The sequence below is a fragment of the Schistocerca gregaria genome, chromosome 10 (assembly GCF_023897955.1).
Source record: "Schistocerca gregaria isolate iqSchGreg1 chromosome 10, iqSchGreg1.2, whole genome shotgun sequence".
In the NCBI taxonomy this organism is placed as follows: domain Eukaryota; kingdom Metazoa; phylum Arthropoda; class Insecta; order Orthoptera; family Acrididae; genus Schistocerca; species Schistocerca gregaria.
The window spans coordinates 29839818-29866403 of record NC_064929.1 but is presented as its reverse complement, the minus strand read 5'-3'; positions in this window follow the sequence as shown (position 1 = coordinate 29866403).

The following is a 26586-nucleotide window of genomic DNA, read 5'->3' as shown; positions in this document are numbered from 1 at the left end:
TGATCGATCCCTGGAAGACCAGTAGTAGTTTCCGATGCACCTCTGGAGACATTCTGTAATCTGTGGACTATCAGAGTGTTGATGAAACACAGAAATTGCATCGGGATGAATACAACATTCACCATGCGCAATTTTTTCCTCGGGAGTAATTCTCAAACAGTCTACGCTTTGATCGTTAACTGGAAGACCAGTAGTAGTTTCCGATGCACATCTGGTGGCATTCTGTAATCTGTGGACTATCAGAGTGTTGAAGAAACACAGAAATTGCATCGAGATTGAATACAACAGTCACCATGCGCACTTTCCTCCATGGGAGTAATGTCTCAAACAGTCTACGCTTTGATCGTTCGTAGGAAGACCAGTAGTACTTTCCGATGCACATCTGGAGGCATTCTGTAATCTGTGGAGTATCAGAGTGTTGATGAACCACAGACATTGCATCGGGATTGAATACAACAGTCACCATGCGCACTTTCCTCCATGTGAGTAATGTCTCAAACACTCTAAGCTTTGATCGTCCCTGGAAGTCCAGTAGTAGTTTCCGATGCACACCTTTAGGCATTCTGTATTCTGTGGACTATCAGACTGTTGATAAAACACAGAAATTGCATCGGAATTGAATACAACAGTCACCATGCGCACATTCCTCCATGGGAGTAATTCTCAAACAGTCTACGCTTTGATCGTTAACTGGAAGACCAGTAGTAGTTTCCGACGCACATCTGGTGGCATTCTGTAATCTGTGGACTATCAGAGTGTTGATGAAAGACAGAAATTGCATCGAGATTGAATACAACAGTCACCATGCGCACTTTCCTCCATGGGAGTAATGTCTCAAACAGTGTACGCTTTGAGTTCCCTGGAAGACCTGTAGTAGTTTCCGATGCACATCTGGAGGCATTCTGTAATCTGTGGACTATCAGACTGTTGGTGAAATACAGAAATTGCATCGGAATTGAATACAAAAGTCACCATGCGCACTTTCCTCCATGGGAGTAATGTCTCAAACAGTCTACGCTTTGATCGATCCCTGGAAGACCAGTAGTAGTTTCCGATGCACCTCTGGAGACATTCTGTAAACTGTGGACTATCAGAGTGTTGATGAAACACAGAAATTGCATCGAGATTGAATACAACAGTCACCATGCGCACTTTCCTCCATGGGAGTAATGTCTCAAACAGTGTACGCTTTGAGTTCCCTGGAAGACCTGTAGTAGTTTCCGATGCACATCTGGAGGCATTCTGTAATCTGTGGGCTATCAGACTGTTGATGAAATACAGAAATTGCATCGGAATTGAATACAACAGTCACCAAGCGCAATTTTTTCCTCGGGAGTAATTCGCAAACAGTCTACGCTTTGATCGTTAACTGGAAGACCAGTAGTAGTTTCCGATGCACATCTGGTGGCATTCTGTAATCTGTGGACTATCAGAGTGTTGATGAAACACAGAAATTGCATCGAGATTGAATACAACAGTCACCATGCGCACTTTCCTCCATGGGAGTAATGTCTCAAACAGTGTACGCTTTGAGTTCCCTGGAAGACCTGTAGTAGTTTCCGATGCACATCTGGAGGCATCCTGTAATCTGTGAACTATCAGAGTGTTGACGAAACACAGAAATTGCATCGGGATTCAATACAACAGTCACCATGCGCACTTTCCATCATGTGAGTAATGTCTCAAACACTCTACGCTTTGATCGTCCCTGGAAGTCCAGTAGTAGTTTCCGATGGACACCTTTAGGCATTCTGTAATCTGTGGACTATCAGACTGTTGATAAAACACAGAAATTGCATCGGAATTGAATACAACAGTCACCATGCGCACCTTCCTCCATAGGAGTAATTCTCAAACAGTCTACTCTTTAATCGTTAACTGGAAGACCAGTAGTAGTTTCCGATGCACATCTGGTGGCATTCTGTAATCTGTGGACTATCAGAGTGTTGATGAAACACAGAAATTGCATCGAGATTGAATACAACAGTCACCATGCGCACTTTCCTCCATGGGAGTAATGTCTCAAACAGTCTACGCTTTGATCGATCCCTGGAAGACCAGTATTAGTTTCCGATGCACCTCTGGAGACATTCTGTAATCTGTGGACTATCAGAGTGTTGATGAAACACAGAAATTGCATCGGGATGAATACAAGATTCACCATGCGCAATTTTTTCCTCGGGAGTAATTCTCAAACAGTCTACGCTTTGATCGTTAACTGGAAGACCAGTAGTAGTTTCCGATGCACATCTGGTGGCATTCTGTAATCTGTGGACTATCAGAGTGTTGATGAAACACAGAAATTGCATCGAGATTGAATACAACAGTCACCATGCGCACTTTCCTCCATGGGAGTAATGTCTCAAACAGTGTACGCTTTGAGTTCCCTGGAAGACCTGTAGTAGTTTCCGATGCACATCTGGAGGCATCCTGTAATCTGTGAACTATCAGAGTGTTGACGAAACACAGAAATTGCATCGAGATTGAATACCACAGTCACCATACGCACTTTCCTCCATGGGAGTAATGTCTCAAACAGTCTACGCTTTGATCGATCCCTGGAAGACCAGTAGTAGTTTCCGATGCACCTCTGGAGACATTCTGTAATCTGTGGACTATCAGAGTGTTGATGAAACGCAGAAATTGCATCGGGATGAATACAACATTCACCATGCGCAATTTTTTCCTCGGGAGTAATTCTCAAACAGTCTACGCTTTGATCGTTAACTGGAAGACCAGTAGTACTTTCCGATGCACATCTGGAGGCATTCTGTAATCTGTGGAGTATCAGAGTGTTGATGAACCACAGAAATTGCATCGGGATTGAATACAACAGTCACCATGCGCACTTTCCTCCATGTGAGTAATGTCTCAAACACTCTACGCTTTGATCGTCCCTGGAAGTCCAGTAGTAGTTTCCGATGGACACCTTTAGGCATTCTGTAATCTGTGGACTATCAGACTGTTGATAAAACACAGAAATTGCATCGGAATTGAATACAACAGTCACCATGCGCACTTTCCTCCATGGGAGTAATTCTCAAACAGTCTACGCTTTGATCGTTAACTGGAAGACCAGTAGTAGTTTCCGATGCACATCTGGTGGCATTCTGTAATCTGTGGACTATCAGAGTGTTGATGAAAGACAGAAATTGCATCGAGATCGAATACAACAGTCACCATGCGCACTTACCTCCATGGGAGTAATGTCTCAAACAGTGTACGCTTTGAGTTCCCTGGAAGACCTGTAGTAGTTTCCGATGCACATCTGGAGGCATTCTGTAATCTGTGGACTATCAGACTGTTGATGAAATACAGAAATTGCATCGGAATTGAATACAACATTCACCATGCGCACTTTCCTCCATGGGAGTAATGTCTCAAACAGTCTACGCTTTGATCGATCCCTGGAAGACCAGTAGTAGTTTCCGATGCACCTCTGGAGACATTCTGTAATCTGTGGACTATCAGAGTGTTGATGAAACACAGAAATTGCATCGGGATGAATACAACATTCACCATGCGCAATTTTTTCCTCGGGAGTAATTCTCAAACAGTCTACGCTTTGATCGTTAACTGGAAGACCAGTAGTAGTTTCCGATGCACATCTGGTGGCATTCTGTAATCTGTGGACTATCAGAGTGTTGAAGAAACACAGAAATTGCATCGAGATTGAATACAACAGTCACCATGCGCACTTTCCTCCATGGGAGTAATGTCTCAAACAGTCTACGCTTTGATCGTTCGTAGGAAGACCAGTAGTACTTTCCGATGCACATCTGGAGGCATTCTGTAATCTGTGGAGTATCAGAGTGTTGATGAACCACAGACATTGCATCGGGATTGAATACAACAGTCACCATGCGCACTTTCCTCCATGTGAGTAATGTCTCAAACACTCTAAGCTTTGATCGTCCCTGGAAGTCCAGTAGTAGTTTCCGATGCACACCTTTAGGCATTCTGTAATCTGTGGACTATCAGACTGTTGATAAAACACAGAAATTGCATCGGAATTGAATACAACAGTCACCATGCGCACATTCCTCCATGGGAGTAATTCTCAAACAGTCTACGCTTTGATCGTTAACTGGAAGACCAGTAGTAGTTTCCGACGCACATCTGGTGGCATTCTGTAATCTGTGGACTATCAGAGTGTTGATGAAAGACAGAAATTGCATCGAGATTGAATACAACAGTCACCATGCGCACTTTCCTCCATGGGAGTAATGTCTCAAACAGTGTACGCTTTGAGTTCCCTGGAAGACCTGTAGTAGTTTCCGATGCACATCTGGAGGCATTCTGTAATCTGTGGACTATCAGACTGTTGGTGAAATACAGAAATTGCATCGGAATTGAATACAAAAGTCACCATGCGCACTTTCCTCCATGGGAGTAATGTCTCTAACAGTCTACACTTTGATCGTTCCCTGGAAGACCAGTAGTAGTTTCCGATGCACATCTGGAGGCATTCTGTAATCTGTGGACTATAATTGTGTTGATGAAGCACAGAAATTGCATCGAGATTGAGTGCAATAGCCACCATGAGCACTTTCCTCCATGGGAGTAATGTCTCAAACAGTCTACGCATTGATCGTTCCCTGGAAGCCCAGTAGTAGTTTCCGATGCACACCTGGAGACATTCTGTAATCTGTGGATTCTTAGACTGTTGATGAAATACAGAAATTGCATCAGAATTGAATACAACAGTCACCATGCGCACTTTCCTCCATGGGAGTAAAGTCTCAAACAGTCTACGCTTTGATCGTTCCCTGGCAGACCAGTATTAGTTTCCGATGCACATCTGAAGGCATTCTGTAATCTGATGACTATCAGAGTGTTGATGAAACACAGATATTGCATCGGGATTGAATACAACAGTCCCCATGCGCACTTTCCTCCATGGGAGTAGTGTCTCATACAGTCTACGCTTTTTATCGTTCCCTGGAATACCAGAGGTAGTTTCCGATGCACATCTGGAGGCACTCTGAAATCTGTGGATTAACTGTATGTTGATGAAACACAGAAATTGCATCGGGATTGACTAAAACAGTCACCATGCGCACTTTCTTAAATGGGAGTAATGTCTCAAACCGTCTACGCTTTGATCGTTCTCTGGAAGACCTGAAGTAGCTTCCGATGCACATCTTGAGGCATTCTGTAATCTGTGGACTATCAGAGTGTTGATAAAACACAGAAATTGCATCGGGATTGAATACAACAGACACCATGAGCTCTCTTCCTCCATGGGAGTAATGTCTCAAACTGTCTACGCTTTGATCTTTCCTAGGAAGACCAGTAGTAGTTTCCGATGCACATCTGGAGGCATTCTGTTATCTGTGGACTATCAGACTGTTGATGAAATACAGAAATTGCATCGGAATTGAATACAACAGTCACCATGCGCACTTTCCTCCATGGGAGTAATGTCTCAAACAGTCTACGCTTTGATCGTTCCCTGGAAGACCAGTAGAAGTTTCCGATGCACATCTGGAGGCAGTCTGTAATCTGTGGACTATCAGAGTGTTGATGAAACACAGAAATTGCATCGGGATTGAATACAACAGTCACCATGCGCACTTTCCTCCATGGGAGTAATTCTCAAACAGTCTACGCTTTGATCGTTAACTGGAAGACCAGTAGTAGTTTCCGATGCACATCTGGTGGCATTCTGTAATCTGTGGACTATCAGAGTGTTGATGAAAGACAGAAATTGCATCGAGATCGAATACAACAGTCACCATGCGCACTTACCTCCATGGGAGTAATGTCTCAAACAGTGTACGCTTTGAGTTCCCTGGAAGACCTGTAGTAGTTTCCGATGCACATCTGGAGGCATTCTGTAATCTGTGGACTATCAGACTGTTGATGAAATACAGAAATTGCATCGAGATTGAATACAACAGTCACCATGCGCACTTTCCTCCATGGGAGTAATGTCTCAAACAGTCTACGCTTTGATCGATCCCTGGAAGACCAGTATTAGTTTCCGATGCACCTCTGGAGACATTCTGTAATCTGTGGACTATCAGAGTGTTGATGAAACACAGAAATTGCATCGAGATTGAATACAACAGTCACCATGCGCACTTTCCTCCATGGGAGTAATGTCTCAAACAGTCTACGCTTTGATCGATCCCTGGAAGACCAGTATTAGTTTCCGATGCACCTCTGGAGACATTCTGTAATCTGTGGACTATCAGAGTGTTGATGAAACACAGAAATTGCATCGGGATGAATACAAGATTCACCATGCGCAATTTTTTCCTCGGGAGTAATTCTCAAACAGTCTACACTTTGATCGTTAACTGGAAGACCAGTAGTAGTTTCCGATGCACATCTGGTGGCATTCTGTAATCTGTGGACTATCAGAGTGTTGATGAAACACAGAAATTGCATCGAGATTGAATACAACAGTCACCATGCGCACTTTCCTCCATGGGAGTAATGTCTCAAGCAGTGTACGCTTTGAGTTCCCTGGAAGACCTGTAGTAGTTTCCGATGCACATCTGGAGGCATCCTGTAATCTGTGAACTATCAGAGTGTTGACGAAACACAGAAATTGCATCGAGATTGAATACCACAGTCACCATACGCACTTTCCTCCATGGGAGTAATGTCTCAAACAGTCTACGCTTTGATCGATCCCTGGAAGACCAGTAGTAGTTTCCGATGCACCTCTGGAGACATTCTGTAATCTGTGGACTATCAGAGTGTTGATGAAACGCAGAAATTGCATCGGGATGAATACAACATTCACCATGCGCAATTTTTTCCTCGGGAGTAATTCTCAAACAGTCTACGCTTTGATCGTTAACTGGAAGACCAGTAGTACTTTCCGATGCACATCTGGAGGCATTCTGTAATCTGTGGAGTATCAGAGTGTTGATGAACCACAGAAATTGCATCGGGATTGAATACAACAGTCACCATGCGCACTTTCCTCCATGTGAGTAATGTCTCAAACACTCTACGCTTTGATCGTCCCTGGAAGTCCAGTAGTAGTTTCCGATGGACACCTTTAGGCATTCTGTAATCTGTGGACTATCAGACTGTTGATAAAACACAGAAATTGCATCGGAATTGAATACAACAGTCACCATGCGCACTTTCCTCCATGGGAGTAATTCTCAAACAGTCTACGCTTTGATCGTTAACTGGAAGACCAGTAGTAGTTTCCGATGCACATCTGGTGGCATTCTGTAATCTGTGGACTATCAGAGTGTTGATGAAAGACAGAAATTGCATCGAGATCGAATACAACAGTCACCATGCGCACTTACCTCCATGGGAGTAATGTCTCAAACAGTGTACGCTTTGAGTTCCCTGGAAGACCTGTAGTAGTTTCCGATGCACATCTGGAGGCATTCTGTAATCTGTGGACTATCAGACTGTTGATGAAATACAGAAATTGCATCGGAATTGAATACAACATTCACCATGCGCACTTTCCTCCATGGGAGTAATGTCTCAAACAGTCTACGCTTTGATCGATCCCTGGAAGACCAGTAGTAGTTTCCGATGCACCTCTGGAGACATTCTGTAATCTGTGGACTATCAGAGTGTTGATGAAACACAGAAATTGCATCGGGATGAATACAACATTCACCATGCGCAATTTTTTCCTCGGGAGTAATTCTCAAACAGTCTACGCTTTGATCGTTAACTGGAAGACCAGTAGTAGTTTCCGATGCACATCTGGTGGCATTCTCTAATCTGTGGACTATCAGAGTGTTGAAGAAACACAGAAATTGCATCGAGATTGAATACAACAGTCACCATGCGCACTTTCCTCCATGGGAGTAATGTCTCAAACAGTCTACGCTTTGATCGTTCGTAGGAAGACCAGTAGTACTTTCCGATGCACATCTGGAGGCATTCTGTAATCTGTGGAGTATCAGAGTATTGATGAACCACAGAAATTGCATCGGGATTGAATACAACAGTCACCATGCGCACTTTCCTCCATGTGAGTAATGTCTCAAACACTCTAAGCTTTGATCGTCCCTGGAAGTCCAGTAGTAGTTTCCGATGCACACCTTTAGGCATTCTGTAATCTGTGGACTATCAGACTGTTGATAAAACACAGAAATTGCATCGGAATTGAATACAACAGTCACCATGCGCACATTCCTCCATGGGAGTAATTCTCAAACAGTCTACGCTTTGATCGTTAACTGGAAGACCAGTAGTAGTTTCCGACGCACATCTGGTGGCATTCTGTAATCTGTGGACTATCAGAGTGTTGATGAAAGACAGAAATTGCATCGAGATTGAATACAACAGTCACCATGCGCACTTTCCTCCATGGGAGTAATGTCTCAAACAGTGTACGCTTTGAGTTCCCTGGAAGACCTGTAGTAGTTTCCGATGCACATCTGGAGGCATTCTGTAATCTGTGGACTATCAGACTGTTGATGAAATACAGAAATTGCATCGGAATTGAATACAAAAGTCACCATGCGCACTTTCCTCCATGGGAGTAATGTCTCAAACAGTCTACGCTTTGATCGATCCCTGGAAGACCAGTAGTAGTTTCCGATGCACCTCTGGAGACATTCTGTAAACTGTGGACTATCAGAGTGTTGATGAAACACAGAAATTGCATCGGGATGAATACAACATTCACCATGCGCAATTTTTTCCTCGGGAGTAATTCTCAAACAGTCTACGCTTTGATCCTTCCCTCGAAGACCAGTAGTAGTTTCCGATGCACATCTGAAGGCATTCTGTAATCTGTGGACTATCAGAGTGCTGATGAAACACAGAAATTGCATCGGGATTGAATACAACAGTCACCATGCGCACTTTCCTAAATGGGAGTAATGTCTCAAACAGTCTACGCATTGATCGGTCCCTGGAAGACCAGTAGTAGTTTCCGATGCACATCTGGAGGCATTTTGTAACCTGTGGACTATCAGAGTGTTGATGAAACACAGAAATTGCATCGGGATTGAATACAACAGTAACCATCCGCACTTTCCTCCATGGGATTAATGTCTGAAACAGTACACGTTTGATCGTTCCCTGGAAGACCCATAGTAGATTCCGATGCACATCTGGTTGCATTCTGTAATCTGTGGACTATCAGAGTGTTGATGGAACACAGAAATTGCATCGAGATTGAATACAACAGTCACCTTGCGCACTTTCCTCCATGGGAGTAATGTCTCTAACAGTCTACACTTTGATCGTTCCCTGGAAGACCAGTAGTAGTTTCCGATGCACATCTGGAGGCATTCTGTAATCTGTGGACTATAATTGTGTTGATGAAGCACAGAAATTGCATCGAGATTGAGTGCAATAGCCACCATGAGCACTTTCCTCCATGGGAGTAATGTCTCAAACAGTCTACGCATTGATCGTTCCCTGGAAGCCCAGTAGTAGTTTCCGATGCACACCTGGAGACATTCTGTAATCTGTGGATTCTTAGACTGTTGATGAAATACAGAAATTGCATCAGAATTGAATACAACAGTCACCATGCGCACTTTCCTCCATGGGAGTAAAGTCTCAAACAGTCTACGCTTTGATCGTTCCCTGGCAGACCAGTATTAGTTTCCGATGCACATCTGAAGGCATTCTGTAATCTGATGACTATCAGAGTGTTGATGAAACACAGATATTGCATCGGGATTGAATACAACAGTCCCCATGCGCACTTTATTCCATGGGAGTAGTGTCTCATACAGTCTACGCTTTTTATCGTTCCCTGGAATACCAGAGGTAGTTTCCGATGCACATCTGGAGGCACTCTGAAATCTGTGGATTAACTGTATGTTGATGAAACACAGAAATTGCATCGGGATTGACTAAAACAGTCACCATGCGCACTTTCTTAAATGGGAGTAATGTCTCAAACCGTCTACGCTTTGATCGTTCTCTGGAAGACCTGAAGTAGCTTCCGATGCACATCTTGAGGCATTCTGTAATCTGTGGACTATCAGAGTGTTGATAAAACACAGAAATTGCATCGGGATTGAATACAACAGACACCATGAGCTCTCTTCCTCCATGGGAGTAATGTCTCACACTGTCTACGCTTTGATCTTTCCTAGGAAGACCAGTAGTAGTTTCCGATGCACATCTGGAGGCATTCTGTTATCTGTGGACTATCAGACTGTTGATGAAATACAGAAATTGCATCGGAATTGAATACAACAGTCACCATGCGCACTTTCCTCCATGGGAGTAATGTCTCAAACAGTCTACGCTTTGATCGTTCCCTGGAAGACCAGTAGAAGTTTCCGATGCACATCTGGAGGCAGTCTGTAATCTGTGGACTATCAGAGTGTTGATGAAACACAGAAATTGCATCGGGATTGAATACAACAGTCACCATGCGCACTTTCCTCCATGGGAGTAATGTCTCAAACAGTCTACGCTTTGATCGTTCCCTGGAGGACCAGTAGTAGTTTCCTATGCACATCTGGAGGAATTCTATAATCTGTGGACTATCAGAGTGTTGATGAAACACAGAAATTGCATCGGGATTGAATACAACAGTCACCATGCGCAATTTTCTCCTCGTAAGTAATTCTCAAACATTCTACTCTTTGATCGTTCCCTGGAAAACCAGTAGTAGTTTCCGATGCACATCTGAAGGCATTCTGTAATCTGTGGATTATCAGAGTGCTGATGAAAAACAGAAATTGCTTCGGGATTGAATAAAAGAGTCACCATGCGCACTTTCCTAAATGGGAGTAATGTCTCAAACAGTATACGCTTTGATCGTTCCCTGGAAGACCTGAAGTAGTTTCCGATGCACATCTGAGTCATTCTGTAATCTGTGGACAATCAGAGTGATGATAAAACACAGAAACTGCATCGGGATTGAAAACAACAGACACCATGCCCTCTTTCCTCCATGGGAGTAAATTCTCAAACAGTCTACGCTTTGATAGTTCCCTGGAAGACCTGAAGTTGTTTCCGATGCACATCTGGAGGCATCCTGTAATCTGTGAACTATCAGAGTGTTGACGAAACACAGAAATTGCATCGGGATTCAATACAACAGTCACCATGCGCACTTTCCTCCATGGGAGTAATGTCTCAAACAGTCTACGCTTTGATCGTTCGTAGGAAGACCAGTAGTACTTTCCGATGCACATCTGGAGGCATTCTGTAATCTGTGGAGTATCAGAGTGTTGATGAAACACAGAAATTGCATCGGGATTGAATACAACAGTCACCATGCGCACTTTCCTCCATGTGAGTAATGTCTCAAACACTCTACGCTTTGATCGTCCCTGGAAGTCCAGTAGTAGTTTCCGATGCACACCTTTAGGCATTCTGTAATCTGTGGACTATCAGACTGTTGATGAAACACAGAAATTGCATCGGAATTGAATACAACAGTCACCCTGCGCACTTTCCTCCATGGGAGTAATTCTCAAACAGTCTACGCTTTGATCGTTAACTGGAAGACCAGTAGTAGTTTCCGATGCACATCTGGTGGCATTCTGTAATCTGTGGACTATCAGAGTGTTGATGAAACACTGAAATTGCATCGAGATTGAATACAACAGTCACCATGCGCACTTTCCTCCATGGGAGTAATGTCTCAAACAGTGTACGCTTTGAGTTCCCTGGAAGAACTGTAGTAGTTCCCGATGCACATCTGGAGGCATTCTGTAATCTGTGGACTATGAGAATGTTGATGAAATACAGAAATTGCATCGGAATTGAATACAACAGTCACCATGCGCACTTTCCTCCATGGGAGTAATGTCTCAAACAGTCTACGCTTTGATCGTTCCCTGGAAGACCAGTAGTAGTTTCCGATGCACCTCTGGAGACATTCTGTAATCTGTGGACTATCAGAGTGTTGATGAAACACAGAAATTGCATCGGGATGAATACAACATTCACCATGCGCAATTTTTTCCTCGGGAGTAATTCTCAAACATTCTACGCTTTGATCGTTCCCTCGAAGACCAGTAGTAGTTTCCGATGCACATCTGAAGGCATTCTGTAATCTGAGGACTATCAGAGTGTTGATGAAACACAGAAATTGCATCGGGATTGAATACAACAGTCCCCATGCGCACTTTCCTCCATGGGAGTAGTGTCTCATACGGTGTACGCCTTTTATCGTTCCCTGGAAAACCAGAGGTAGTTTCCGATGCACATCTGGAGGCACTCTGACATCTGTGGATTAACTGAATGTCGATGAAACACAGAAATTGCATCGGGATTGAGTAAAACAGTCACCATGCGCACTTTCTTAAATGGGGGTAATATCTCAAACCGTCTACGCTTTGATCGTTCTCTGGAAGACCTGAAGTAGTTTCCGATGCACATCTGGAGGCATTCTGTAATCTGTGGACTATCAGAGTGTTGATAAAACACAGAATTTGCATCGGGATTGAATACAACAGTCACCATGCGCACTTTCCTCCAGGGGAGTAATGTCTCAATCAGTGTACGTTTTGAGTTCCCTGGAAGACCTGTAGTAGTTTCCGATGCACATCTGGAGGCAATCTGTAATCTGTGGACTATCAGACTGTTGATGAAATACAGAAATTGCATCGGAATTGAATACAACAGTCACCAAGCGCACTTTCCTCCATAGGAGTAATGTCACAAACAGTCTACGCTTTGATCGTTCCCTGGAAGACCAGTAGTAGTTTCCGATGCACATCTGGAGGCATTCTGTAATCTGTGGACTATCAAAGTGTTGATGAAACACAGAAATTGCATCGGGATTGAATACAACAGTCACCATCCGCACTTTCCTCCATGGGATTAATGTCTGAAACCGTCTACGTTTGATCGTTCCCTGTAAGACCAGAAGTAGATTCCGATGCACATCTGGTGGCATTCTGTAATCTGTGGACTATCAGAGTGTTGATGAAACACAGAAATTGCATCGAGATTGAATACAACTGTCACGATGCGCACATTCCTCGATGGGAGTAATGTCTCAAACAGTGTACGCTTTGAGTTCCCTGGAAGACCTGTAGTAGTTTCCGATGCACATCTGGAGGCATTCTGAAATCTGTGGACTATCAGAGTGTTGATGAAGCACTAAAATTGCATCGGGATTGAGTACAATAGCCACCATGAGCACTTACCTCCATGGGAGTAATGTCTCAAACAATCTATGCTTTGATCGTTCCCTGGAAGACCAGTTGTAGTTTCCGATGCACATCTGGAGCCATTCTGTAATCTGTGGACTATAAGTGTGTTGATGAAGCACTGAAATTGCATCGGGATTGAGTGCAATATCCAGCATGAGAACTTTCCTCCATGGGAGTAATGTCTCAAACAGTCTACGCATTGATCGTTCCCTGGAAGCCCAGTAGTAGTTTCCGATGCACATCTGGAGGCATTCTGTAATCTGTGGACTATCAGAGTGCTGATGAAACACAGAAATTGCATCGGGATTGAATAAAACAGTCACCATGCGCACTTTCCTAAATGGGTGTAATGTCTCAAACAGTCTACGCTTTGATCGGTCCCTGGAAGACCTGAAGTAGTTTCCGATGCACATCTGGAGGTATTCTGTAATCTGTGGACTATCAGAGTGTTGATAAAAGAGAGAAATTGCATCGGGATTGAATACAACAGACACCATGATCTCTTTCCTCCATGGGAGTAAACTCTCAAACAGTCTACGCTTTGATAGTTCCGTGGAAGACCTGAAGTTGTTTCCGATGCACATCTGGAAGCATTCTGTAATCTGTGGACTATCAGAGTGTTGACGAAACACAGAAATTGCATCGGGACTCAATACAACAGTCACCTTGCGCACTTTCCTCCATGGGAGTAATGTCTCAAACTGTCTACGCTTTGATCGTTCCTAGGAAGACCAGTAGTAGTTTCCGATGCACATCTGGAGGCATTCTGTAACCTGTGGACTATCAGAGTGTTGATGAAACACAGAAATTACATCGGGATTGAATACAACAGTCACCATCCGCACTTTCCTCCATGGGATTAATGTCTGAAACAGTACACGTTTGATCGTTCCCTGGAAGACCAGTAGTAGATTCCGATGCACATCTGGTTGCATTCTGTATTCTGTGGACTATCAGAGTGTTGACGAAACACAGAAATTGCATCGGGACTCAATACAACAGTCACCATGCGCACTTTCCTCCATGGGAGTAATGTCTCAAACTGTCTACGCTTTGATCGTTCCTAGGAAGACCAGTAGTAGTTTCCGATGCACATCTGGAGGCAATCTGTAATCTGTGGACTATCAGACTGTTGATGAAATACAGAAATTGCATCGGAATTAAGTACAACAGTCACCATGCGCACTTTCCTCCATGGGATTGATGTCACAAACAGTCTACGCATTGATCGTTCCCTGGAAGACCAGTAGTAGTTTCCGTTGCACATCTGGAGGCATTCTGTAATCTGTGGACTATCAAAGTGTTGATGAAACACAGAAATTGCATCGGGATTGAATACAACAGTCACCATTCGCACTTTCCTCCATGGGATTAATGTCTGAAACCGTCTACGTTTGATCGTTCCCTGTAAGACCAGTAGTAGATTCCGATGCACATCTGGTGGCATTCTGTAATCTGTGGACTATCAGAGTGTGATGAAACACAGAAATTGCATCGAGATTGAATACAACAGTCACCATGCGCACATTCCTCGATGGGAGTAATGTCTCAAACAGTGTACGCTTTGAGTTCCCTGGAAGACCTGTAGTAGTTTCCGATGCACATCTGGAGGCATTCTGTAATCTGTGGACTATAAGACTGTTGATGAAATACAGAAATTGCATCGGAATTGAATACAACAGTCACCATGCGCACTTTCCTCCATGGGAGTAATGTCTCTAACAGTCTACACTTTGATCGTTCCCTGGAAGACCAGTAGTAGTTTCCGATGCACATCTGGAGCCATTCTGTAATATGTGGACTATCAGAGTGTTGATGAAGCACTAAAATTGCATCGGGATTGAGTACAATAGCCACCATGAGCACTTACCTCCATGGGAGTAATGTCTCAAACAATCTATGCTTTGATCGTTCCCTGGAAGTCCAGTAGTAGTTTCCGATGCACACCTGGAGGCATTCTGTAATCTGTGGACTATCAGACTGTTGATGAAATACAGAAATTGCATCGGAATTGAATACAACAGTCACCATGCGCACTTTCCTCCATGGGAGTAATGTCTCAAAGAGTCTACGATTTTATCGTTCCCTGGAAGACCAGTAGTAGTTTCCGATGCACATCTGGAGGCATTCTGAAATCTGTGGACTATCAGAGTGTTGATTAAACACAGAAATTGCATCGGGACTGAATACACCTGTCACCATGCGCACTTTCCTCCATGGGAGTAGTGTCTCATACAGTCTACGCTTTGATCGTTCTGTGGAATACCAGAAGTAGTTTCCGATGCACATCTGGAGGCATTCTGAAATCTGTGGACTAACTGAGTGTTGATGAAACACAGAAATTGCATCGAGATTGAATAAAACAGTCACCATGCTCTCTTTCCTCCATGGGAGTAAATTCTCAAACAGTCTACGCTTTGATAGTTCCCTGGAAGACCTGAAGTTTTTTCCGATGCACATCTGGAAGTATTCTGTAATCTGTGGACTATCAGAGTGTTGACGAAACACAGAAATTGCATCGGGACTCAATACAACAGTCACCATGCGCACTTTCCTCCATAGGAGTAATGTCTCAAACTGTCTACGCTTTGATCGTTCCTAGGAAGGCCAGTAGTAGTTTCCGATGCACATCTGGAGGCATTCTGCAATCTGTGGACTATCAGAGTGTTGATGGAACACAGAAATTGCATCGAGATTGAATACAACAGTCACCTTGCGCAATTTCCTCCATGGGAGTAATGTCTCCAACAGTCTTCACTTTGATCGTTCCCTGGAAGACCTGTAGTAGTTTCCGATGCACATCTGGAGGCATTCTGTAATCTGTGGACTATAAGAGTGTTGATGAAGCACTGAAATTGCATCGGGATTGAGTGCAATAGCCACCATGAGCACTTTCCTCCATGGGAGTAATGTCTCAAACAGTCTACGCATTGATCGTTCCCTGGAAGCCCAGTAGTAGTTTCCCATGCACACTTGGAGACATTCTGTAATCTGTGGATTCTTAGACTGTTGATGAAATACAGAAATTGCATCGGAATTGAATACAACAGTCACCATGCGCACTTTCCTCCATGGGAGTGATGTCTCAAACCGTCTACGCTTTTTATCGTTCCCTGGAATACCAGAAGTAGTTTCCGATGCACATTATGGAGGCACTCTGAAATCTGTGGATTAACTGAATGTTGATGAAACACAGAAATTGCATCGGGATTGAATAAAACAGTCACCATGCGCACTTTCCTAAATGGGAGTAATGTCTCAAACCGTCTACGCTCTGATCGTTCCCTGGAAGACCTGAAGTAGTGTCCGATGCACATCTGGAGGCATTCTGTACTCTGTGGACAATCAGAGTGTTGACGAAACACAGAAATTGCATCGGGATTCAATACAACAGTCACCATGCGCACCTACCTCCATGGGAGTAATTCTCAAACAGTCTACGCTTTGATCGTTCCCTGGAAGTCCAGTAGTAGTTTCCGATGCACATCTGGTTTCATTCTGTAACCAGTGGACTATCAGAGTGTTGATGAAACACAGAAATTGCATCGAGATTGAATACAACAGTCACCATGTGCACTTTCCTCCAGGGGAGTAATGTCTCAAACAGTATACGCTTTGAGTTCCCTGGAAGACCTGTAGTAGTTTCCGATGCACATCTGGAGGCAATCTGTAATCTGTGGACTATCAGACTATTGATGAAATACAGAAATTGCATCGGAATTGAATACAACAGTCACCATGCGCACTCTCCTCCATGGGAGTAATGTCTCAAACAGTCTACGCTTTGATAGTTCCCTGAAGACCAGAAGTTGTTTCCGATGCACATCTGGGGGCATTCTGTAGTCTGTGGACTATCAGAGTGTTGACGAAACACAGAATTTGCATCGGGATTGAATACAACAGTCACCATGCGCACTTTCCTCCAGGGGAGTAATGTCTCAAACAGTGTACGCTTTGAGTTTCCTGGAAGACCTGTAGTAGTTCCCGATGCACATCTGGAGGCAATCTGTAACCTGTGGACTATCAGACTGTTGATGAAATACGGAAATTGCATCGGAATTGAATACAACAGTCACCATGCGCACTTTCCTCCATGGGAGTAATGTCACAAACAGTCTACCCTTTGATCGTTCCCTGGAAGACCAGTAGTAGTTTCCGATGCACATCTGGAGGCATTCTGTAATCTGTGGACTATCAAAGTGTTGATGAAACACAGAAATTGCGTCGGGATTGAATACAACAGTCACCATCCGCACTTTCCTCCATGGGATTAATGTCTGAAACCGTCTACGTTTGATCGTTCCCTGTAAGACCAGTAGTAGATTCCGATGCACATCTGGTGGCATTCTGTAATCTGTGGACTATCAGAGTGTGATGAAACACAGAAATTGCATCGAGATTGAATACAACAGTCACCATGCGCACATTCCTCGATGGGAGTAATGTCTCAAACAGTGTACGCTTTGAGTTCCCTGGAAGACCTGAAGTAGTTTCCGATGCACATCTGGAGGCATTCTGTAATCTGTGGACTATACGACTGTTGATGAATTACAGAAATTGCATCGGAATTGAATACAACAGTCACCATGCGCACTTTCCTCCATGGGAGTAATGTCTCTAACAGTCGACACTTTGATCGTTCCCTGGAAGACCAGTAGTAATTTCCGATGCACATCTGGAGCCATTCTGTAATATGTGGACTATCAGAGTGTTGATGAAGCACTAAAATTGCATCGGGATTGAGTACAATAGCCACCATGAGCACTTACCTCCATGGGAGTTATGTCTCAAACAATCTATGCTTTGATCGTTCCCTGGAAGTCCAGTAGTAGTTTCCGATGCACACCTGGAGGCATTCTGTAATCTGTGGACAATCAGACTGTTGATGAAATACAGAAATTGCATCGGAATTGAATACAACAGTCACCATGCGCACTTTCCTCCATGGGAGTAATGTCTCAAAGAGTCTACGATTTTATCGTTCCCTGGAAGACCAGTAGTAGTTTCCGATGCACATCTGGAGGCATTCTGAAATCTGTGGACTATCAGAGTGTTGATGAAACACAGAAATTGCATTGGGACTGAATACACCTGTCACCATGCGCACTTTCCTCCATGGGAGTAGTGACTCTTACAGTCTACGCTTTGATCGTTCCCTGGAATACCAGAAGTAGTTTTCGATGCACATCTGGAGGCATTCTGAAATCTGTGGACTAACTGAGTGTTGATGAAACACAGAAATTGCTTCGAGATTGAATAAAACAGTCATCATGCTCTCTTTCCTCCATGGGAGTAAATTCTCAAACAGTCTACGCTTTGATAGTTCCCTGGTAGACCTGAAGTTTTTTCCGATGCACATCTGGAAGCATTCTGTAATCTGTGGACTATCAGAGTGATGACGAAACACAGAAATTGCATCGGGACTCAATACAACAGTCACCATGCGCACTTTCCTCCATAGGAGTAATGTCTCAAACTGTCTACGCTTTGATCGTTCCTAGGAAGGCCAGTAGTAGTTTCAGATGCACATCTGGAGGCATTCTGCAATCTGTGGACTATCAGAGTGTTCATGGAACACAGAAATTGCATCGAGATTGAATACAACAGTCACCTTGCGCAATTTCCTCCATGGGAGTAATGTCTCTAACAGTCTACACTTTGATCGTTCTCGGGAAGGCCAGTAGTAGTTTCCGATGCACATCTGGAGGCATTCTGTAATCTGTGGACTATAAGAGTGTTGATGAAGCACTGAAATTGCATCGGGATTGAGTGCAATAGCCACCATGAGCACTTTCCTCCATGGGAGTAATGTCTCAAACAGTCTACGCATTGATCGTTCCCTGGAAGCCCAGTAGTAGTTTCCGATGCACACCTGGAGACATTCTGTAATCTGTGGATTCTTAGACTGTTGATGAAATACAGAAATTGCATCGGAATTGAATACAACAGTCACCATGCGCACTTTCCTCCATGGGAGTGATGTCTCAAACCGTCTACGCTTTGATCGTTCCCTGGAAGACCTGAAGTAGTTTCCGATGCACATCTGGAGGCATTCTGTAATCTGTGGACTATCAGAGTGTTGATAAAACACAGAAATTGCATCGGGATTGAATACAACAGACACCATGCGCTCTTTCCTCCATGGGAGTAAATTCTCAAACAGTCCACGCTTTGATAGTTCCCTGAAGACCAGAAGTTGTTTCCGATGCACATCAGGAGGCATTCTGTAGTCTGTGGACAATCAGAGTGTTGACGAAACACAGAAATTGCATCGGGATTCAATACAACAGTCACCATGCGCACCTTCCTCCATGGGAGTAATTCTCAAACAGTCTACGCTTTGATCGTTCCCTGGAAGTCCAGTAGTAGTTTCCGATGCACATCTGGTTTCATTCTGTAACCAGTGGACTATCAGAGTGTTGATGAAACACAGAAATTGAATCGAGATTGAATACAACAGTCACCATGTGCACTTTCCTCCAGGGGAGTAATGTCTCAAACAGTGTACGCTTTGAGTTCCCTGGAAGACCTGTAGTAGTTTCCGATGCACATCTGGAGGCAATCTGTAATCTGTGGACTATCAGACTATTGATGAAATACAGAAATTGCATCGGAATTGAATACAACAGTTACCATGCGCACTTTCCTCCATGGGAGTAATGTCTCAAACAGTCTACGCTTTGATCGTTCCCTGGAAGACCAGTAGTAGTTTCCGATGCACATCTGGAGGCATTCTGTAATCTGTGGTCTATCAAAGTGTTGATGAAACACAGAAATTACATCGGGATTGAATACAACAGTCACCATACGCACTTTCCTCCATGGGATTAATGTCTGAAACCGTCTACGTTTGATCGTTCCCTGTAAGACCAGTAGTAGATTCCGATGCACATCTGGTGGCATTCTGTAATCTGTGGACTATCAGAGTGTTGATGAAACAGAGAAATTGCATCGAGATTGCATACAACAGTCACCATGCGCACTTTCCTCGATGGGAGTAATGTCTCAAACAGTGTACGCTTTGAGTTCCCTGGAAGACCTGTAGTAGTTTCCAATGCACATCTGGAGGCATTCTGTAATCTGTGGACTATAAGACTGTTGATGAAATACAGAAATTGCATCGGAATTGAATACAACTGTCACCATGCGCACATTCCTCCATGGGAGTAATGTCTCTAACTGTCTACACTTTGATCGTTCCCTGGAAGCCCAGTAGTAGTTTCCGATGCACACCTGGAGACATTCTGTAATCTGTGGATTCTTAGACTGTTGATGAAATACAGAAAGAGCATCGGAATTGAATACAACAGTCACCATGCGCACTTTCCTCCATGGGAGTAATGTCTCAAACAGTCTACGCTTTGATCGTTCTCTGGAAGACCAGTAGTAGTTTCCGATGCACATCTGAAGGCATTTTTGTAATTTGTGGACTATCAGAGTGTTGATGAAACACAGAAATTGCATCGGGATTGAATGGAACAGTCCCCATGCGCAGTTTCCTCCATGGGAGTAGTGTCTCATACAGTCTACGCTTTTTATCGTTCCCTGGAATACCAGAAGTAGATTCCGATGCACATCTGGAGGCACTCTGAAATCTGTGGATTAACTGAATGTTGATGAAACACAGAAATTGCATCGGGATTGCATAAAACAGTCACCATGCGCACTTTCCTAAATGGGAGTAATGTCTCAAACCGTCTACGCTCTGATCGTTCCCTGGAAGACCTGAAGTAGTTTCCGATGCACATCTGGAGGCATTCTGTAATCTGTGGACTATCAGAGTGTTGATAAAACACAGAAATTGCATCGGGATTGAATACAACAGACACCATGCGCTCTTTCCTCAATGGGAGTAAATTCCGTAAACAGTGTACGCTTTGATAGTTCCCTGAAGACCAGAAGTTGTTTCCGATGCACATCTGGAGGCATTCTGTAGTCTGTGGACAATCAGGGTGTTGACGAAACACAGAAATTGCACCGGGATTGAATACAACAGTCACCATGCGCACATTCCTCCATGGGAGTAATGTCTCAAACATTCTACGCTTTGATTGTTCCTAGGAAGACCAGTAGTAGTTTCCGATGCACATCTGGAGGCATTTTGTAATCTGTGGACTATCAGTGTGTTGATGAAACACAGAAATTGCATCGGGATTGAATACAATAGTCACCATAAGCACTTTCCTGCATGGGAGTAATGTCACAAACACTCTACGCTTTGATCGTTCCCTGGAAGTCCAGTAGTAGTTTCCGATGCACACCTGTAGTCATTCTGTAATCTGTGGACTATCAGACTGTTGATGAAACACAGAAATTGCATCGGAATTGAATACAGCAGTCACCATGCGCACCTTCCTCCATGGGAGTAATTCTCAAACAGTCTACGCTTTGATCGTTCCCTGGAAGACCAGTAGTAGATTGCGATGCACATCTGAAGGCATTCTGTAATCTGAGGACTATCAGACTGTTGATGAAACACAGAAATTGCATCGGGTTTGAATAGAACAATCACCATGCGCACTTTCCTCCATGGGAGTAATGTCTCAAACAGTCTACGCTTTGATCGATCTCTGGAAGACCAGTAGTAGTTTCCGATGCACATCTGGAGGCATTCTGTAATCTGTGGACTATAAGAGTGTTGATGAAGCACTGAAATTGCATCGGGATTGAGTGCAATAGCCACCATGAGCACTTTCCTCCATGGGAGTAATGTCTCAAACAGTCTACGCATTGATCGTTCCCTGGAAGCCCAGTAGTAGTTTCCGATGCACACCTGGAGACATTCTGTAATCTGTGGATTCTTAGACTGTTGATGAAATAGAGAAATTCCATCGGAATTGAATACAACAGTCACCATGCGCACTTCCCTCCATGGGAGTGATGTCTCAAACCGTCTACGCTTTGATCGTTCCCTGGAAGACCTGAAGTAGTTTCCGATGCACATCTGGAGGCATTCTGTAATCTGTGGACTATCAGAGTGTTGATAAAACACAGAAATTGCATCGGGATTGAATACAACAGACACCATGCGCTCTTTCCTCCATGGGAGTAAATTCTCAAACAGTCCACGCTTTGATAGTTCCCTGAAGACCAGAAGTTGTTTCCGATGCACATCAGGAGGCATTCTGTAGTCTGTGGACAATCAGAGTGTTGACGAAACACAGAAATTGCATCGGGATTCAATACAACAGTCACCATGCGCACCTTCCTCCATGGGAGTAATTCTCAAACAGTCTACGCTTTGATCGTTCCCTGGAAGTCCAGTAGTAGTTTCCGATGCACATCTGGTTTCATTCTGTAACCAGTGGACTATCAGAGTGTCGATGAAACACAGAAATTGAATCGAGATTGAATACAACAGTCACCATGTGCACTTTCCTCCAGGGGAGTAATGTCTCAAACAGTGTACGCTTTGAGTTCCCTGGAAGACCTGTAGTAGTTTCCGATGCACATCTGGAGGCAATCTGTAATCTGTGGACTATCAGACTATTGATGAAATACAGAAATTGCATCGGAATTGAATACAACAGTTACCATGCGCACTTTCCTCCATGGGAGTAATGTCTCAAACAGTCTACGCTTTGATCGTTCCCTGGAAGACCAGTAGTAGTTTCCGATGCACATCTGGAGGCATTCTGTAATCTGTGGTCTATCAAAGTGTTGATGAAACACAGAAATTACATCGGGATTGAATACAACAGTCACCATACGCACTTTCCTCCATGGGATTAATGTCTGAAACCGTCTACGTTTGATCGTTCCCTGTAAGACCAGTAGTAGATTCCGATGCACATCTGGTGGCATTCTGTAATCTGTGGACTATCAGAGTGTTGATGAAACAGAGAAATTGCATCGAGATTGCATACAACAGTCACCATGCGCACTTTCCTCGATGGGAGTAATGTCTCAAACAGTGTACGCTTTGAGTTCCCTGGAAGACCTGTAGTAGTTTCCGATGCACATCTGGAGGCATTCTGTAATCTGTGGACTATAAGACTGTTGATGAAATACAGAAATTGCATCGGAATTGAATACAACTGTCACCATGCGCACATTCCTCCATGGGAGTAATGTCTCTAACTGTCTACACTTTGATCGTTCCCTGGAAGCCCAGTAGTAGTTTCCGATGCACACCTGGAGACATTCTGTAATCTGTGGATTCTTAGACTGTTGATGAAATACAGAAAGAGCATCGGAATTGAATACAACAGTCACCATGCGCACTTTCCTCCATGGGAGTAATGTCTCAAACAGTCTACGCTTTGATCGTTCTCTGGAAGACCAGTAGTAGTTTCCGATGCACATCTGAAGGCATTTTTGTAATTTGTGGACTATCAGAGTGTTGATGAAACACAGAAATTGCATCGGGATTGAATGGAACAGTCCCCATGCGCAGTTTCCTCCATGGGAGTAGTGTCTCATACAGTCTACGCTTTTTATCGTTCCCTGGAATACCAGAAGTAGATTCCGATGCACATCTGGAGGCACTCTGAAATCTGTGGATTAACTGAATGTTGATGAAACACAGAAATTGCATCGGGATTGCATAAAACAGTCACCATGCGCACTTTCCTAAATGGGAGTAATGTCTCAAACCGTCTACGCTCTGATCGTTCCCTGGAAGACCTGAAGTAGTTTCCGATGCACATCTGGAGGCATTCTGTAATCTGTGGACTATCAGAGTGTTGATAAAACACAGAAATTGCATCGGGATTGAATACAACAGACACCATGCGCTCTTTCCTCAATGGGAGTAAATTCCGTAAACAGTGTACGCTTTGATAGTTCCCTGAAGACCAGAAGTTGTTTCCGATGCACATCTGGAGGCATTCTGTAGTCTGTGGACAATCAGGGTGTTGACGAAACACAGAAATTGCATCGGGATTGAATACAACAGTCACCATGCGCACATTCCTCCATGGGAGTAATGTCTCAAACATTCTACGCTTTGATTGTTCCTAGGAAGACCAGTAGTAGTTTCCGATGCACATCTGGAGGCATTTTGTAATCTGTGGACTATCAGTGTGTTGATGAAACACAGAAATTGCATCGGGATTGAATACAATAGTCACCATAAGCACTTTCCTGCATGGGAGTAATGTCACAAACACTCTACGCTTTGATCGTTCCCTGGAAGTCCAGTAGTAGTTTTTGATGCACACCTGTAGTCATTCTGTAATCTGTGGACTATCAGACTGTTGATGAAACACAGAAATTGCATCGGAATTGAATACAGCAGTCACCATGCGCACCTTCCTCCATGGGAGTAATTCTCAAACAGTCTACGCTTTGATCGTTCCCTGGAAGACCAGTAGTAGATTGCGATGCACATCTGAAGGCATTCTGTAATCTGAGGACTATCAGACTGTTGATGAAACACAGAAATTGCATCGGGTTTGAATAGAACAGTCACCATGCGCACTTTCCTCCATGGGAGTAATGTCTCAAACAGTCTACGCTTTGATCGATCTCTGGAAGACCAGTAGTAGTTTCCGATGCACATCTGGAGGCATTCTGTAATCTGTGGACTATAAGAGTGTTGATGAAGCACTGAAATTGCATCGGGATTGAGTGCAATAGCCACCATGAGCACTTTCCTCCATGGGAGTAATGTCTCAAACAGTCTACGCATTGATCGTTCCCTGGAAGCCCAGTAGTAGTTTCCGATGCACACCTGGAGACATTCTGTAATCTGTGGATTCTTAGACTGTTGATGAAATAGAGAAATTCCATCGGAATTGAATACAACAGTCACCATGCGCACTTCCCTCCATGGGAGTGATGTCTCAAACCGTCTACGCTTTGATCGTTCCCTGGAAGACCTGAAGTAGTTTCCGATGCACATCTGGAGGCATTCTGTAATCTGTGGACTATCAGAGTGTTGATAAAACACAGAAATTGCATCGGGATTGAATACAACAGACACCATGCGCTCTTTCCTCCATGGGAGTAAATTCTCAAACAGTCCACGCTTTGATAGTTCCCTGAAGACCAGAAGTTGTTTCCGATGCACATCAGGAGGCATTCTGTAGTCTGTGGACAATCAGAGTGTTGACGAAACACAGAAATTGCATCGGGATTCAATACAACAGTCACCATGCGCACCTTCCTCCATGGGAGTAATTCTCAAACAGTCTACGCTTTGATCGTTCCCTGGAAGTCCAGTAGTAGTTTCCGATGCACATCTGGTTTCATTCTGTAACCAGTGGACTATCAGAGTGTTGATGAAACACAGAAATTGAATCGAGATTGAATACAACAGTCACCATGTGCACTTTCCTCCAGGGGAGTAATGTCTCAAACAGTGTACGCTTTGAGTTCCCTGGAAGACCTGTAGTAGTTTCCGATGCACATCTGGAGGCAATCTGTAATCTGTGGACTATCAGACTATTGATGAAATACAGAAATTGCATCGGAATTGAATACAACAGTTACCATGCGCACTTTCCTCCATGGGAGTAATGTCTCAAACAGTCTACGCTTTGATCGTTCCCTGGAAGACCAGTAGTAGTTTCCGATGCACATCTGGAGGCATTCTGTAATCTGTGGACAATCAAAGTGTTGATGAAACACAGAAATTGCATCTTGATTGAATACAACAGTCACCATCCGCACTTTCCTCAATGGGATTAATGTCTGAAACCGTCTACGCTTTGATTGTTCCTAGGTAGACCAGTAGTAGTTTCCGATGCACATCTGGAGGCATTCTGTAATCTGTGGACTATCAGAGTGTTGATAAAACACAGAAATTGCATCGGGATTGAATACAACAGACACCATGCGCTCTTTCCTCCATGGGAGTAAATTCTCAAACAGTCCACGCTTTGATAGTTCCCTGAAGACCAGAAGTTGTTTCCGATGCACATCAGGAGGCATTCTGTAGTCTGTGGACAATCAGAGTGTTGACGAAACACAGAAATTGCATCGGGATTCAATACAACAGTCACCATGCGCACCTTCCTCCATGGGAGTAATTCTCAAACAGTCTACGCTTTGATCGTTCCCTGGAAGTCCAGTAGTAGTTTCCGATGCACATCTGGTTTCATTCTGTAACCAGTGGACTATCAGAGTGTTGATGAAACACAGAAATTGAATCGAGATTGAATACAACAGTCACCATGTGCACTTTCCTCCATGGGAGTAATGTCTCAAACAGTCTACGCTTTGATTGTTCCTAGGTAGACCAGTAGTAGTTTCCGATGCACATCTGGAGGCATTCTGTAGTCTGTGGAGTATCAGAGTGTTGATGAAATACAGAAATTGCATCGGAATTGAATACAACAGTCACCATGCGCACTTTCCTCCATGGGAGTAATGTCTCTAACAGTCTACACTTTGATCGTTCCCTGGAAGACCAGTAGTAGTTTCCGATGCACATCTGGAGCCATTCTGTAATATGTGGACTATCAGAGTGTTGATGAAGCACTAAAATGGCATCGGGATTGAGTACAATAGCCACCATGAGCACTTACCTCCATGGGAGTAATGTCTCAAACAATCTTTGCTT